Consider the following 16,896-nt stretch of genomic DNA (forward strand, 5'->3'; position numbering starts at 1 on the left):
TTCCACAGAGTCTGGGGCTTCCACTGGGAGGGCTCCAATGACTGGGGCTAAAATCATCTGGAGGCTTCTCTGCTCACATATCTGGTGCCTCGGCTGGGATGACTCAAAGGCTGGGCTCAGCTGGGACTGTCCACTGGAGCGCCTACATGTGGCTTCTCCATGTGGCCTGAGCTGCTCATGCCACACAGCTGGTTTCTGAGACAGAGAACCCAGAGGCCAGCACTGCTTGTCCAGACAGGGAGCATTGAAAATCCAGAGAGGGAACATTCAAGGATGGCCTTTTATGATTGACCATTTAGTCTCATAGTGTCACTGCCACCATACTCTACTGGTCAAAGCAGATACAGACCCACCACGATTTAAGGGAAGGGGTACACAGTCCCCACCACTTGGTGGGAGGAGTGCCAAAGAGTTTACAGCCATTTATAAAAACACCATTCACTCCATGGCCACGCCAAACGGGTCTGCAGGCTGCATTTGGCCAGAATGTTGCTGGCTGCATCTCTGAAGGGCAGAAGTGAATGACGACCCAGCTCACACAGTGAAGTGAAGACTAGCACTGACATCCCCAGAGCAGAGATATGGGTGTGGAGCCAAGCGCAAAGGGGTGTGTGCCTGGAAGGACTTCCTTAGAACACACCGCCAAGCAGGATCGCTGGTGCAGACCTCAATCCATGCACCACCACGGTGCTGGCTCACTGCCATCCTTTCCCCTGTCCACAGACTTAGGTGCATCCCAAGCCACAGCCTGACCCCAGAATACATCCTCAGCATGACTGAGGCATCCACTTCCTCATGGACCAAGACCCCCAACCATTTTCCCTTCTTCTTCCTCCCTAGGAGGATCTTTCTTAAGTTCTTGGATATAGAAGATCGAGCCCACTCTTTTTCTGCCATCTGACATGAGCGCCTCTGGTGGGCCCAAGTGCTCCCAAAGGGAAATGCCTTCCCTACTGATGACGCTCTCAAAGGCATTCCCAAGGGGACTGTACAGAAAAGGGTATGCAAGGGACGAGCGAGCCCAGACCATGAGAAGCATTGTACTCTTGGCCTCTTTATATCTGTTCTTTTATGTAACACTCACAATGACCTTGTGAAGCCATATTTTCCATTTAAGAGTTCCATTTAAGAATAAACTGAGTTTCACATAAAGTACCTAACTTGTCCAGGGTCGCTCGGGCAAGTGGGTGTGTTCATACCAGGTGGAACCACGGAACTGGCTCTGACCAATACGTGTGTGGGACAAGAGATCAGCCTGCTTAGAGTGGAGGAGGTGGGTTAGGGAGGAATGAGGTGAGCCAGTGGGGGTCAGACTATGAACAGACTTGCAAGGCCCATAAAGAATCCTTAACTTGGTGAGTCAGGCAATCTGACTTGGTGACTACTATTAAGGCCAGTGATGATGCAAGCAATTCTTTACAGGGTGTCTGATTTTGTAGATCTTTTTTTCCATGCATTTCCTCATTCAATTCCCACCCATTGTGATTAGGCTTCCTATTTGCCATCTAAGCAAAGTAAGAGTCCCAGAAATTACAATATGCCAGAAGTACTACTGGCAAAACCAAACAGGAATGCAGACCTCCTGTCTCCCCAGCATATTCAGCAGTGAAGGACAGTGGGGACTGCCTGATACTTGACATCTCCCATTCTGGTCACCTAGTATCTCTACCGCCCACCAATCTTTACCTTCTGGGATCTCTCCCTCTTACCTCTAACTCCACTGTGATTCTAGTTGGGCTGTCAGTCATGTGGTCCTATAAGGGGTGGGCACAAGGCTAAGCTAACCAATCAGAGTCCTTCTCAGGGATTAACATGGATGCTAGGGGAGGGACAGTCTTGGTGTGTTCTTTAGGGCTGCCAACTGTGAGAATCATACAAACCTGGGGCCTCTGGCAACCATATTTACTGCCATATGGGGAATGCCATCTTGAGAATGAAGCCAACACAGAGAACAGCTGGGCTGAAAGATAGCAGAGACTGCCCCAATGAGAGGCCCCCATCTTCAGTCATGTCTTGCCTCTCAATTGTGAGAGCCCCTCTGACTTTGCTCTCACTTGCACCCGAAGCAGTCCTGGCACACAGATTTAGGAGTTACTGATGCACTTCAAGTTCTGGAACCATTGCACTAAGCAGACCACATTGGTTCCTTCCCCTGACCAGCTATGAGCTTAGAAAGACATTGGACAAAATTCTGCACAGAGATGTGAAGGGACTCTGTTGGGAGGGGGCTTCTGGGAAATGTCTACATTCTTAATCAGAGATGTAGGATGAAAGATTGTACCCATTAAGATGCTTTTGGTTACAAGCAAAAGAAAATCCAGTTAATAGGGTCTTAAATAAATAGCAGTTTTATTCTTCTCACTTTCAAAAATTCTAGAGGTAGGCAGTAGCTAGTATTGCTTTGATGGCTCAGCAAAGTCTGTGACTCTCTTGGTCTTTCCCTCCAAACACAGGATGACTGAAACAGATCAGGTGTCACATCAGATTCCAGACAGGAGGAAGAAGTGGGGAAGAGATTGCTACAAGCAATCTCTGTCCCGCTTATCGAGGAAAGTGGAGGCTTCCATGTAGGTCTCATTGGCCAGAATTGGCACGTCTGGCAGCAAGGGAAGCTGGGAAAGTGGATATTTGGTTTTCCCAGCCTTTATATTGGAAGGCAAGCAAAGAAGGTTGGGATGATGTAGGATGAGCAAATCCACGGTGTCTCCTCGCTGAATCGAGTTCTAGCTACTCACAGCTGAAAAGCTTCCTGACAGAAAGTGTTACCTGCTTCTTCCTCAGTAGTTGGAGGATTAATAAAATGGTTCAGGAATCAGACCCAGGGTTGGTATGCAAATTAAATGAGACTCCACCACAGCTGGTACAGATTTCTCCAACATGTCTGTCCATTTCTTGTATCTCGCCATTTGCTTTTCACAGAATCCTTCCTCCTGGAATATCAGAAGGATGGGCCCTCAGAATATACCACAAGATATGAACAGGGTAGAGCAGTCACGGTTCTGAAGTGCGAAAGGCCTAGGGCTAACTGCTGGTCTGTCACTTCCATGCTGTGTGACCTTGGGCAAGTGGCTGCACCTCTCTGAGCCTCGGTTTCTTCATTTATGAATGGAGCTAATGAGTGCCCTTATCTCCCCCTAGAGACGTTATAAGGATGAAATGAAGTCAACCATATAAAGCAGTGAGCTCAGTGCCTAATATGAAGGTAGGTGCTCAGTGAACTGGTGTCTATTAATGTCATTATTATCAATTACATTAGCACAAGCCTGCTGTTGTGGAGTTGAGGAGGTTGCTGTTCAGATGTCATGGCATGAAAAATTAGTGGGCAGGGTTCTTATTACACCTACCTTAACACAATACAAAACTAAATTCTCATTAGCTGGCACATCAGTCATTTTCATGTAAGTAATCATAAGCATGAACATGGCACCCTTGAGTGTAGGGGAAGATGCCTTCCCCCTTAGCTCCTTTATCAGAAGCTCAAGCCTGGTGGAGGAGGGTAGGTCAGTGACTTTTCTTCCTCCCAAGATGGATGGAGGTGGGAGCATTCCGAGCTGCTCTCCACACTTCCTGACATTTGTGGTTTAATCAAGTCCCATTAATCCCTCCCAATTTCAAAGCCTGACACAGGAACCACAGACTCCCACGGCCTCTGACGGGAATCGTGTGGCTAAAGCCAAGGGGAACTCTTTGAAAGGTAATTAGTGTCCTTTGAATCTAGTGCTCTTTGATTTTTCCTTCCTGGCTTTAAACAGTCACAAGAGATTTTGTGGCAGGGGAAAACATACTGGGCTGTCTGCTGCCTCTCCAGCCGGGCCCTGAGAGAGAACACTTGGGGATGTGTTCAAGGCTGGATGAATTGTTGAGTTGTACCGGAGGCCATTCATTCATTCTAGCTGACATGCTGTACGCCAGGCATCAATGCTAAGGGCACTGGGTGTAGAGTTTTCATTGACCATTCATTCAATCATTCATTCATCTCTGTGCCAGACACTGAACTAGCCTCAGGGCTGTAAGCTTGTTATTTAGTGGAAGAAGTAGACAATAAACAAGTAAATAAATAAAAATAATTGCTGTTGAGAATAAAGCACTAACAACTAATTAAACTGCGTGTTCATTCAAAGAAGAAGGGAGGGAACGTCTTTACAGCGGGCAGTGAGGGAAAGCCACTCTTAGGAAAGAACAGCACCAGTGGACACCATAACATACACAAGCCAGTTATTTAATACTGAGTTTTTCCTGGTTGCCATGTCAACCCACAGATGGTTACCATCTCTGTTTGAGGAGAGCTTAGGGAAGCTCTCTTAAGGAAAGGAGTCAATCAAGGCTATGCAATGCTGTCGTAACAACTCCGACTTAAACCAAAGGTGGGTTTTTGCTCAACACATCTAACGTGGCTTGGCTGCAACTCTGCTCGCACCATTTCCTCACTCCAGGGTTCAGTTAATAGGGCAGAGGGAAGAGAGCATTCCGGAGAGCCTGAACCTGCTGTGAAATGGTCCAGCCTGAAAAGGACATGTGTTATTTGTACCCACAAATCATTGACCAGATCTTGTCACATAGCCCCAACCCAACTACAAGGAGACTAGGAAATAGCGTCACATGTTTATGCCCAGGAGAACCAGATGTGTTTGGCGAATAGTGTTAAGGAAGACTTCAGGGGGTAACAGGACTAAGCTTTGCAGCAGAGAAGCAGGACATGTGGACCGTGGACAGAAGAAGCAGAATGTGCAAAGGCACAGAGGACGAAAATAATCTGGAGTGTCCAGGTAGGTAGAGTGCCAGCAGGGCTGGAAATAGAGCTGGAAAGGTAGTCATGAAACCCTCGGTGATAGGGACTATTATCATCTCCATTTTTAAGGTGAGAAAATTGAGTCCACAACTGGTATTTGAGCCTGTGTAGTCTGATCCCAGTGTCTGCATTCTTCATCTCTCTGCCACATTGTCTTTAAGGTAGGGAAGGGACAAATTACAAAAGATCTTCAATGCCAAACTGAGGACATTGGTCTCCTCCAGCCAGGCAGCAACATTTATAAACTGTGGTGGTTGTAGTTGTTGAAAATATGAATACTTCATGTGCATATTAAATATATAGAAATAGTCTTCTCTCCTTGATTCGTCTTAAAATGAGAGGCCCTGTCAGTGTATCTTTGCTTTGCCCTCTTTTAATACAGATGAGGTTGCAGAGATGGAGTTCTCTCCGGTAAGGAGACAGCCCAAGGACAATTATTAATGGTCACTAACATTCAGTTTCCCTGTCAGGGATCAGTGGGAAATGGTGGGGAATCTGGTAAACTGGAGAGAATCCTGTCCCGTGAAAAGACGGCAGCTGTTGTTCACCACCACCCTGTTGTAACATGTAAAGATGTGGGATCATTTCAATCTTTTAGATATTTTGTGAAGTCTCCCGATTTAAAAATACTGACTTAAAGCAGGGTGCAAGCCTAAGAAAAGACATCTATAGATCGAGATGCTCATGGGAAGCACGAGTTTCTGTCCTCCACATGGTAGCCAGACTCTACGATGGCCTCAGTGATCCCGCCTCCTGATGTCCTCTTGTATCATCTTTTCATATATATGACTACAAAATAGCTTTTTTTAATTTTTATTTATTTATTTTTAGAGTGGGGGAAGGGGGAGAGAGAAATATAGATGTGTCATTGTCTCTTATGTGCCCCCTACTGGGTACCTGGTCCACAACCCTGGCACGTGCCGTGACGGGGAACCAAACCGGCGACCCTCCAGTTCACAGGCCGGCACTCAGTCCACTGAGCCACACCACCCAGGGCTATATCTTTTATTTTTAACTGAACTTGTTAAAGGGACAGATATAATGATTTTGACAAATTTGATTAACAGCACAAAATAATGTTATCCAAATTGCATAACTTATTGCTGGTCTGAGGCTTGCTCCGTTTTATGCTTAGTGGAATTTACGTTGTTTTCACAAACAGCAGACAGCCATATGTAAAGGAATTAGTAGTGACCTGGTCAATAAGGCAATCATCCTGGTAGCAAAGTTTTATTGAAAACTTACATAACTCAACCTTTATAAAAAGCCAACATAATTGAAAAATGGGTGCTCCCTGTAAAGTCTTAAGTATCCAAAGCTTGAAACGGTTCATTTAAAAGAAGGCAAACAAAACAACAGAACCTCCGCAGCAGGTCCTGCTGAAATACTTTAAAACATCTAAATGAGCTTAATCTTTATAAAAGTTATTTTAGCTCAAAAGCTATAAAATAAGTTATCTTAATTCCACAAGGAAGGGAGGTCTTCATACCACCATCTCTTTAGAACCTCATCTTTTTCATCAAATTTGAAATCAAATCGAATTTCTATGTGCCTTCATTTTCAGGAGATTCCTGTTGCAGAAGAAGCCAAGTACAAATATGGAAAAGTAACTGCCTAAGCAAGTGGGAAAAGTTCTGTAATAGTGTGCAAAGAATGTAGAGTTCTAGATTAATCTCTGGAACTCTGTCTGGATTGTGACCTTGACTTTGAACGGGATCTAGAATAGGTTCTTGAAGTTTTTTGGTTAGAGGGGATACAGAATGAGCCTTTGAGGGTGGAGCAGGTTGGGGCAAGTTGGGTGAAGACTGGCTCCTCCATCTAGATTTCGACTTTATAGCACCTTTTGCATTTCCTTCAGGGGAACGGGGTGGAGAATGAGATCTGCTTTGAGATTTCTCGTCCTCATCCTCAGACCTGTTTCCAGAACGCAAACTCGAGCCTCATCAGACTGGGGCTTTGGTTTGCTTTTTCACCTAGATTTCCGGCCTTTGACCAAGAACGTGAATGACCTTTGCTCTGAGACCTAGATCAAGGGTTGACTTTTTGAGATACCTCACGGTCTACTATGGCTTCTAGACTCTGACCTTGTTCTGCTTCTAGAGTAAGACCGCCTGTGGCTAATTGGTGCTTTATCTTCAATGAGCCTAATATTTCTGCCACTTATTTCTGTGCCGCCCAGTTTATCCAAAGCACGCTTCATGTCAGAGGAGGCACAAAATTCAATTTTATCTCTTTGTTTGTGAATACTTTGTGAGCATCTGCTTAGGTTACTTCACCTGTTTGTCTCATGAAATCCTTTAAATCTTGCCAACTGCAATGACTAGAAAGATTTTTTATCATAAGCCTGAATTCTGTACGAAGAGATGGTCCATATCTGTCTCTTCCAGAAGTTCTCAGACTGTTGTATCCGGCTCCACCCCCGTGGCTTCGGGAGCCGATCACGCGCTCACCACAGAGATCCTCGCCATTCAGCTCATACAGGGCATCATCGGTGTCTTGGGAGTCCATGAACTCCAAGAAGCAATGCCCATTTTGAGGTCTATTTCGAGGAGGAAGCCATGGCCACCGAAAAAGCACTGGATATCTTTCTCCTGGATGTGGTAAGCTGTCCTATGGAGACGAGGGGCTTGTCCATGGTGGGGTGGGGGTGGGGGGAGATGGCGCTGAGGACTGGCTGTCAAACAGCAGACCGGACAGACCTACAGGACCACAAGAGCCCGAACACACACCTCACGTGGCAGCCGTGGCCAGGTCCAGGTGCACGATGGCCCCCACCTTTCCTGTATTGAATCAGGGTTGGCTAGTGTGATCAGTTGAATGTGGTAGAAGTAACAGTATGTAGTTTCTGAGTCTAGTTTATAAAGGCACTGAATTCTCCCTGTTCTCTTGAATCATTCACTCTGGGGACAGCAGCCACCACGACATGAGGACACCCAAGCTATCCCATGTTGAGGCCCACGTAAAGAGGAGCTGAAGCCCCAGCCCATAGCCAGCAGGCACAGTAACCAGCCTTCCTGAACGAGAACCCTTCAGCCCCAAGCCAAGACTTCAGATGAGCGCAGCCCCGGCAGTGCCTAACTGGAACCTTGTGAGCCAGAACTGCTGGCCGGGCCACTCTCAAATTCCTGACCCATAGAAACCATGAGAGATAATAGATTATTATTGTGTTAATCCAGGGATTGGCAAGCATTTTTCTTTTTTTAAAAAGCTTTTTTTTAAAGATTTTGTTTATTTATTTTTAGAGAAAGGGGAAGGGAGAGAAACATCAATGTGTGGTTGCCTCTCACGTGGCCCCCACCGGGGACCCAGCTTGCAACCCAGGCATGTGCCTGATTGGGAATTGAACCAGTGATCCTTTAGTTCACAGCCCGTGCTCAATCCACTGAGCTACACCAGCCAGGGCAGCAAGCATTTTTCTATAAAGGGCCAGAAAGTAAAAATGTTTTAGTCTTTGCAGACCACATAGTCTCTGTTATAACTATTTAACTACAAAAGTAGCCGTAGATCATACATAAATAGGTATGACTGTGTTCCAATAAAACTTTATTGTACAAAAACAAGCAGTGGGTCAGATTTAGCCTGAAGACTATAGTTAACAAACCTCCGAGGACAATAGTTTGCAAAGCCCCTTGGTTTGTGGTTTGTTACGCAGCAGAACATAACTAACCCTGAACTGTGAAGCAACCTGAAGGAGCCCTTTCCATTGCAGACAAAGCACACTGTCAGTGATATGGAGGCCAGATTAGAAGCTACCGGCAGGGCAAGCATCAAGAGGCAGTGGTCCCGGGAAGAGATGATGAGCCAGGCTTGGATGAGGAGCTGTAGGGACCCAGGTGATGGCATAGATGTCTCTTGTGCTTCCTGCCAATTAACATTACAAGAATGATATTAAAGTCATAGAACAGAAATAGAAACCTCTCCCTTGAGTTCTCCCTGTACTGTCTAGCGCTGAGCTTGAACTGTCCTGATAATGAGCAAATGGGAGAGATAAAGAGCAAGACAGCCCCCTGTGCTGTGCGGAGCTGGCGTAGTAGTTCAGCTGTTAACAAAGCTGCTAACACCAACAGGGCTATGAGCCTAGACCAAACAAATGCCGAGAGGAGGATTCTAGGAGCACTGCCTGTCACCCGGCCTCTAACCTTTGCATGTGCCCTCTGCAGCCTGTTCCTCACAATCCTTCTTGAGGACCCAGCTCCCACCACTGCTAGGGTCACGATTACAGCTGGGCCCATGCAGACCTGAGCCTGAAATGTCTGCACATGGGGTGGGCAGGACAGCAGAGGGAGCAAGACGCTCAGGAGCTGGGGGACGAGGGCGAGAGGGACAGAGGATGGAGAACTAAGGGAGAGAAGGAGAAAAAAGAGGGAAGGGCAGGGAAGAGAGAATCAAATAAGCTGGATATAGGGTTTCAACAATGTCATCAGAATCTGGCCTCTCTCTCGGTCTGTCTCTGTGGATCCTGTTCTCCAGCAACCTAAGCATCTCCAGCCTTTGATCCCAGAGCTACACAAAGCAGGAGCGGTCTTCCAGGAAGCTCGGCGGCAGTTTGGGGACTCACTTTAACTGGCTCTCAGTGCCTTCATATGCCAGCCAATCACTGTGGTGAGGGAATACCTAAATCCAATGCTCCATCCCCAGCCCTCCTGAACTGACGGAGGGAAACTAGGGCATTTTCCAGAAGAAAGGGGAGTGGATGCTGCAAAGATGGAGTCACAAACCATAAACGCCCCCTTTAGAACTTACCCCCTTTAGAATTTACTGAGGATTTCCTTTGCCATCCCTTGTACAAAAGGAGGGATCAGGCTCGGGGAGGGGAGGGATGTGCCTCTTGTCACACAGCTTGTCAGGGGTCCTATGGGCTGAATGTCTGTGTCCCTCCACAATTGCTATGTTAAAGCTCCCCCTCTAACATAATGGCATTAGGAGGCGGAGACTTTGGGAGGTAATTAGGTTCAGATGAAGTTGTGAGGGTGGGGACCCCGCGGTGGGATTAGTGTCCTTGCAGGGAGAGGAAGAAACCAGGGTCCTCTCTCCTTCTGCCATATGAGAACACAGCAAAAAGGCAGCCATCTGCAAACCAAGAAGAGGGCCCTCACCGGACACCGAATCTGCTTGCTCCTTGATCTTGGACTTCCCAGGTTCTATAACTATGAGAAATATGGGTTTGTTGTTGAAGCCCCCTATCTATGATATCTGTTATAGCAGCCCAAGGGGACTGAGGCAGTAACAAAGCTCAGGCATGATTCTAGGCCCTGCTCTCTGGCAACTGTCTCCTCAGGGGCAAGGCCAAGAGAGCCAGGTCCTCAGGGGGCCGATGGGTTATGAGGCCACCAGGTAAGATTTCCAGGGTGGGGGCTGTGAGATCTTTGTTCAAGGGCTTGAAGTACGGGCAGAGTTTATATGTGTGGAGAGCAGGGAGGAGGACAGGGGTTTTGTCGAAGGGAGTTCTCTCTGCCTGGCTCTCTCTCCTGTGAGAACCTGTCAGTCCAGTGGGGGAATGAGACAGGTAGACAGGCAACTGCCACAGAGTGTGACCAGGCTATTATAGGAAAAGCCTTTAGAGGAGAGATCAAGGAGGCTTCCTGGTGGCAGTGATGTTTGAGCTGCATTTTGAAAGATGAGCAACAGTTAGTTAGAAAGAGAGGAAAGGCCTTCCCAGTAATGGGAACATCATGTACAAAGGCACAGAAGCACAAAAGCTCACGATGTGACTGGAAGTGCCAGAGAATTGTCAGATGAGACTGGGGGTGTCGCTGGGCCCTGATGGTACAGCCTGTGTCTGAAGCTGAGCAGCCCTAACTTCATTCCCATAGCTCTGGGAAAACAGGGAAGGGCAGACTGTAAGATGGGCAGTGACCACTTGTAAATTTGCAGGTGGCTTTGATCCTGGGAGGGCTGGAAGTGGCACAGGTGTGTAAATCAGGACTCCTGGTTGTCCAACTCAAACCACCTTGGCCCAAAGCCCAGTTTGGGAAGGATCTTGGAAAGACTTGTATTGTCAACCCAAGTTGTGTGAAACACCTGTGGGAAGGTGACTGTATAACTTGATGTTTTCTTTCTGGAAGACAGTCGGGCAATTTGATCTAAAGCCTAAACATACATATTCTTCCACCTTCACATTTCACTTCTAGGAATTTATCTTAAGAAAATCAGTAAAGACGAGGACAAATATTCAGTTTCAAGGTGTTCACCGGGATGCTGTGTAGGAGGTGGCTGGAAACAACCTGAATGCCCAACCACAGGAGTCTGGTCTGTCGAAAGACTGGAGCTCTGAGGAGGGGCTGAGGAGGGGCTGAGGAGGGGCTCTCGGCACTCATTCGACCTGCTGCTGCGGGAAAGACCGACAGTTCCCAGGTGTTTGTCCATGGGCCAAGGCTGCTCAGTGGAAAGTTTTTGCTAGGGGATGGCAAAATCAGAAAAATAGAGACAGCAGCCAGATGTTCGTAAGGTTTTTTTTATAATGTTATCTCTATTTTACATCTTTGGCTTGATGATGATAATGGCAACTTCTTACTTCTTTCCAAGCTGCACCTAACAAAAACTTATTAACGGTGGAATACGTGAATAGGGGCCTCTTTCTTCACATTGAAAGAGGCCTGGAGATAGTGACTTGGGAAAGTTTCAGTGCTAGGCAGGAAGGAGTCCCCGTGATTCTTTTGCCTTTTTCCTCATTGTCCCAAGAAGGTTGCCACTGCTCTTGGCATTATATTCATGTTCAAGGTAGGAAGAGGGGGGATGAGATGGTACCAATGACATTTTGCCTTTTACAGGAAAGCAAAAGCTTTCTCAGAAGTCTTCAGCAGACTTCCTCTGTGGCACATTAGCTGAATTAGGACACAGGGCCACTCTTAGCTGCAAGGGAGTCTAGGTAAACAACAGTCTGGCAGAAGGAAATGAGATTCCCATGTTGGGTTTACTAATGATGACTTATTACCTGGGATAGAGTGCATGGCTCCCCAAATAAAACCAAGGAAGAAAGGGGCAGAGTGGCAGGAAATAGGTATTGAGAGGGCAGCTAGCTGTGCCTGAAGCAAAGAAAGTTGGCAACCCTAGATGAGTAGCCCCTAATTTTCGGAAGGTAGAATTGACTGCTAAAGACTAGGGACCAGTGGAATAGACGACTGGTTTTCAAACCAGATTCCTGTGTTGCCCAGAGTTCTCTGGAGGCTGCAGTGGGGTGAGAAGTTGGCAGGAAGTGGTGGAGGTACCAGCCCCCAGTCTTCCTTCAACCCAGGCACTTCCACATTTATCTGAATATTATTTTGCATATCCACATAAAATTCCACTTGATGTCTGTGTATATGTGTGTGTTTATCTGTATGCATGTGTGTGTCTGTGTACCTTTTTATACATATCCATATTTATACACGTCCATATATGTGTATTTTAGATACATAGATGGGTAGGTACATCCATACATAGATCTGAAAAGACACACAGCAGGTGTTTCAAACTGGTGGCCCTTGGAACCGAAGTCTTTATTTAAAATCTCCTTGACTTTTAAATGTCTGTACTAGCTAACTGTTACTCCACAGATTCAAATGGTTCTGATATTTTTTAATGTCACGAGTCACATATTTGCATTCTCATAAATTAATTCACCCGACTCATACATTTATATTAATTTTAATACCATCCAATTGTTATTTACAATAACTGCTTGGCCCCTATGCATTTAGTTTATGACTCTTGAATACACCAGGCATTAACAGTGGCTCTCTCTGGGTCATGGGTCATTTTTAATTTTTTCTTTTTCCTGGTCTGTCCTGTCTAGTTTTGGTAAAATAAACAGACATGGCTTTTGTAATAAGGGGGAAAGACGCCATTTTAATTAAAAAGTAATAACAGTGTGGCCTGTGATCCTGTGGGCTGTTTGGGCCCCGCTCCATCGGCCCCTACTGAGCCTGGCTCTTCTGGCTGCTGCCTCCCCATCCAGCCTCAAATGTGTCGCCAAGTGAGTGACTGGGTCCCGCTCTTGCCCTATGAGTGAGCTTCTCCCCAGAGGTGTGAGTGGGAGATGGGGGCTGGACAACGTCTGAAGCACAGGCCTTTCCTGGAAGAACCTGTAAACCCAGTTGGAGTTGGAGCCCCATTCAAACCCAGTTGGAGTTGGAGCCCCATTCGCTCGGACTCGAGCGTGGGGACACAGTTTCTGCAAATGCCAACTGCTTTACGCTGATGACTGGGGCAGCTGACAGATACCTCGCTTTCAGCTAATGTGTTATTATCACACCACAGTTCCACTCTCAGCTACCGCAAGTCACCAGGATGACATCTGGTTTGAATCCTTTTTCATTATGACCTTAAAAAAAGAAACACTGAAATCAAAGCCACCCCTTTAAGGCTCTCTACCTCTTCCTCCTTTCCATTTCTTTCTCCCTCCCTCTCTCTCTTTCTCTTTCTCTCTCTCTCTCTCTCTCTCTCTCTCTCTCTATCTATCTATCTATCTATCTATCTATCTATCTGTCTATCTGTCTGTCTCTCCAGAAAATTCACACCAGGCCCAGGCAGGAGCAGTGACGATATCACGAATCTTCTAACTGACCTGCTAGGAAACCTGTGGTAAGCAGCTTGAGTCCCTCCGTTTCCTTATCTACAAGGCAGGATGGTGCTGACAATCCTCCTACCCCATCTCTTCCGAGGACCCCCTGCAAGCACCAGATACGATAGTGGCCTGGAAGAGCCTGGTGATCAGCAAGGTTATTGTCACTGTCACTCAAGGGCTTCTAGTTCATTGATGGCAGGTTAAGCCTTTCTAGAATTCAAGAATCCCCTGATTTCTAATTGTAGCATCCTCTACAATTCATTTGAGGAAAGACTGAGAAGACAATAATAATAATAATAATAATATCTTCTAACCTACAAGGTGCTACATTCACTGCTTTGCAAAAAGGGCAGCTTCACAGATAAGAGCAACATTCTACAGCCAAGCTATGACCCCGAGCAGGCACATCACTCTGGCTCAGTTTCCACAGGTGAAAAATGAGAGTGATAATAGTGCCTACGTAGTAAGCTGCTTCCGAGGATGGAATGAAAGGGTGTGTGTGGGTTTACAATGTATCCTGATGCACAAACAAGGCAGAGTCTTTGCTTTCTCCAACTGTTCTCTTTGCCTCTCTGGATATTTCATAGCAGACCTCCTTGTAGTACAACATGGCGTGAGTGAGTGTGTGTGTGTGTGTGTGTGTGTGTGTAAGAAGTTCCTGGGGGTCTTGCTTCCTCCCCCTCTTTTCCCCTGATTTATCTCTCTTCCCTGACCTTCCTAGGTAGAAGGGAAAACAAGAAAAAAGAAAGGAACCCTGTGTCCACTAGCAGTCACTCTGCATTCCCCTCTTCCCAGCCCCTGGCAACCGCTTATCTACTTCCTGTTTCTAAGGATTTGACTATTTCAGATATTTCATATAATAGAGTAATGTAATGCACGACCTTTTCAGTACGGCTTCTTGCACACGGCACCCTATTTGCATAGCTCATCCATGTTGTAACATCCGTCAGATTCCTTTCGATGTCTGAATCATATTCTGTTGTCGGGGTATAATGCGTTTTCTCATCCATGTATCAGCCGATGGACATGTGGGTTGTTCCCACTTTTGTGTTTTATGAATCTTACTGCTACAGACATTCACGTACACACTTTTGTGTGAATATGTTTGCAGCTTTTTTAGTATGTACCAAGGATGGGACTGTATGAGTTATATGATAATTCTACATTTAATTTTTTGAAGAATTACCAAATCATGTTCCCAAGGGGCTGTATCATTCTACATTTCAACCAGCATCGTATGAGAGTTCCAATTTCTTCACATTCTTGCCAACAATTGTTACTGTCCACCTTTTTAAAAAAAAAAATCTTATCCATCCTAGTGAGTGTGAAGCACTATCTCACTGGTTTTGATTCGCATTGTCGTAATGACTGATGATGTTCAGCATATTTTCATGTACTTTTGGGGAATTTGTATATTTTCTTTGGAAAAAATACTTTGCATACTTTTAATTGGGCTATTTGTTTTATTGTTATTATTATTTAGTTGTCCAAGTCCTATCTATGTTCTGGATACTGTGATGTGGACTATTTTCTCCAGTTTTGTGAGTTGTCTTTTCACTTTGTTGACAGTGTTCTTTGAATTACAAAGCTGTTTACATTTTTTATTTGCTTGTGCTTTAGGTGCTATTATCTATGAAATTTTTGCATAGTTAAATTTATTCCTAAGTTCCATTGTAAGAGTTTTAAAGTGCTATGCAAGCTCTTAGATTTAAGTCTTTGATCCATTTTTAGTGGTTTATGAACACAGAGGGAAAGAGAAGTCCACTTACATTCTCTTGCGTGAATATTCACTGTCCCAACACCATCTGCTGAAAAGACTATTCTTTCCCCCATTGAATTATCTTGGCATCTCTGTCAAAACCCAATTATCCATAAATATATGGATTTCTGGACTCTCGGTTCTGTTCCAGTGATTCTCTCCAGTGAAGTCTCTCTTCTGTGACCTCGGCCACCAGCTAATTGTTGGAAAGATATTTCCTTAAATGTTTGGAACTTGTAAGTTTCCCAGTCTTTGCTGAGGGGCTCTCTGTGTAGACTGGGGCACACTCTCAACACTTAGTCAAGCAGCTGATCACTCTGCCTTAGCCTTCACTTCCTCCTTGTACAGAGCCTTAAGGTTCACCAGAGGTGAGAAGTTCAGGTCTTCGCAGATCTTCCAGTGCGTTTGCACGGCCCCAGCCATACACACTGCCATACACAGGCCCGTGGCCTTCTCCATTCCCAGAGCTATTCAAAACCCCTGTGGACACCTCATTGTCCAGCTTTTCCTTTCAAGCTTTCTGATTAGTCTATCGTTTTCCACAAATGCTCTCCACCACCTCAGGGAACCTAAAGTTAAACAATTGCCTCTAAATGTTTTTGACAAATACCCACAGGAACAAGTTTTTTTTTTTGCACTGGGTGAGCTCCTAGCCAGGTCAAATAAAGACAGCCTTGCAACTAGGGTCTTCTAGGAAACCAACAGACAGACCAAAAGTGACCGTTCTCTGGGAATGAGACTTTGAAGGAGATTTAACTCGATTCTGTCTTCTCTGGCCCCAGGGCTGCTGGATGTCAAGTCTGCAATAGAGTTCGGTGGGGGGCAATGGGCACAGGGCTAGTTAAAATGCCACAAGGTTACTATTCTTACCAAGGTTAGCCCTTTTCCTTAAATAAATGCTCCCTTGATTGCTGCAAACTTTTGTCAAGGATTCTGAAAAGCTTATATTCTGACAATTTCTGCCTATTTTGTCATAGTTTTTATGGAAGAAAGAGTTTTTGGAAGTTCTACGTCACCACTTTTACTTTTCTAAATCTTTAGCACCTATCACCTTATTTAATTTTCATCACAACCCTATGAGAACAGGTATTGTTATTATCATTTCCTCCATTTTACTGATGAGGAATCTGAGGCACAGAGAAGTGAAGTGACTTAGCCACGTCACACAGCCATCAACTGGTGGAGAGTTTAACTCTAGGTCTTGTGTGTTCCCTGGGCTCTTTGGCACTCCCAGGATTGAGAGAGGAGAACTTCCTTTGGAGTCAGGAAGTCGAATTCAAGTCCTAGCTTTGCTGCTGTCTATGCCCATTGTGTAACCCTAGGTGCTCCAGTTCTTGTGCCTCAGTTTTCCCATATGTAAATGAAGCAGCTGGCTATCTCCTATTTTCTCCCAAAATGTTAGGTCTCCCCAGAGTCTAAAGTACTCACCTGACACATAACTTCCTTGAAGTTATGCCCCCCGAATGGGGGCCAGGCCTGAGCGCTCCTGCTGCAGAGAACTCCCTTTGCACCCAGAGCTCATCCTCTGTGGGCAGAAACTATCACAGACTTCTCTGGCCCAGCCCAGTTTGCCTGGGGGCTTTAGGTGACTCCAGAGGAAGCTTTTGGCTTCTGGGAAGACGACTGATGACAGAGTCCCTTATCAGCTGTGCCATGGAGCCCAGGCCATCAATTCCCCTTCTAGCTCCCAGTTTGGGCTTTCTAAGCCAAAGGAGGCTAGGCTTGGAAGGGGTGGTCCTTGCTTCATTCTCTTCTCTCACCACTCCTTCTCCCCACCTCATCACCCCTTGCCCACCAAAGCCT

General features: G+C 45.8%; 1 pseudogene; it reads right to left on the minus strand.

The window, feature by feature from the left end:
• Nucleotides 1–6,457: 6,457 nt before the first annotated feature.
• LOC112303687 (serine/arginine-rich splicing factor 6 pseudogene) lies at nt 6,458–14,691 on the minus strand (annotated as a pseudogene).
• Nucleotides 14,692–16,896: the final 2,205 nt, after the last annotated feature.

The sequence above is a fragment of the Desmodus rotundus genome, chromosome 6, assembly GCF_022682495.2.
Source record: "Desmodus rotundus isolate HL8 chromosome 6, HLdesRot8A.1, whole genome shotgun sequence".
NCBI lineage: Eukaryota > Metazoa > Chordata > Mammalia > Chiroptera > Phyllostomidae > Desmodus > Desmodus rotundus.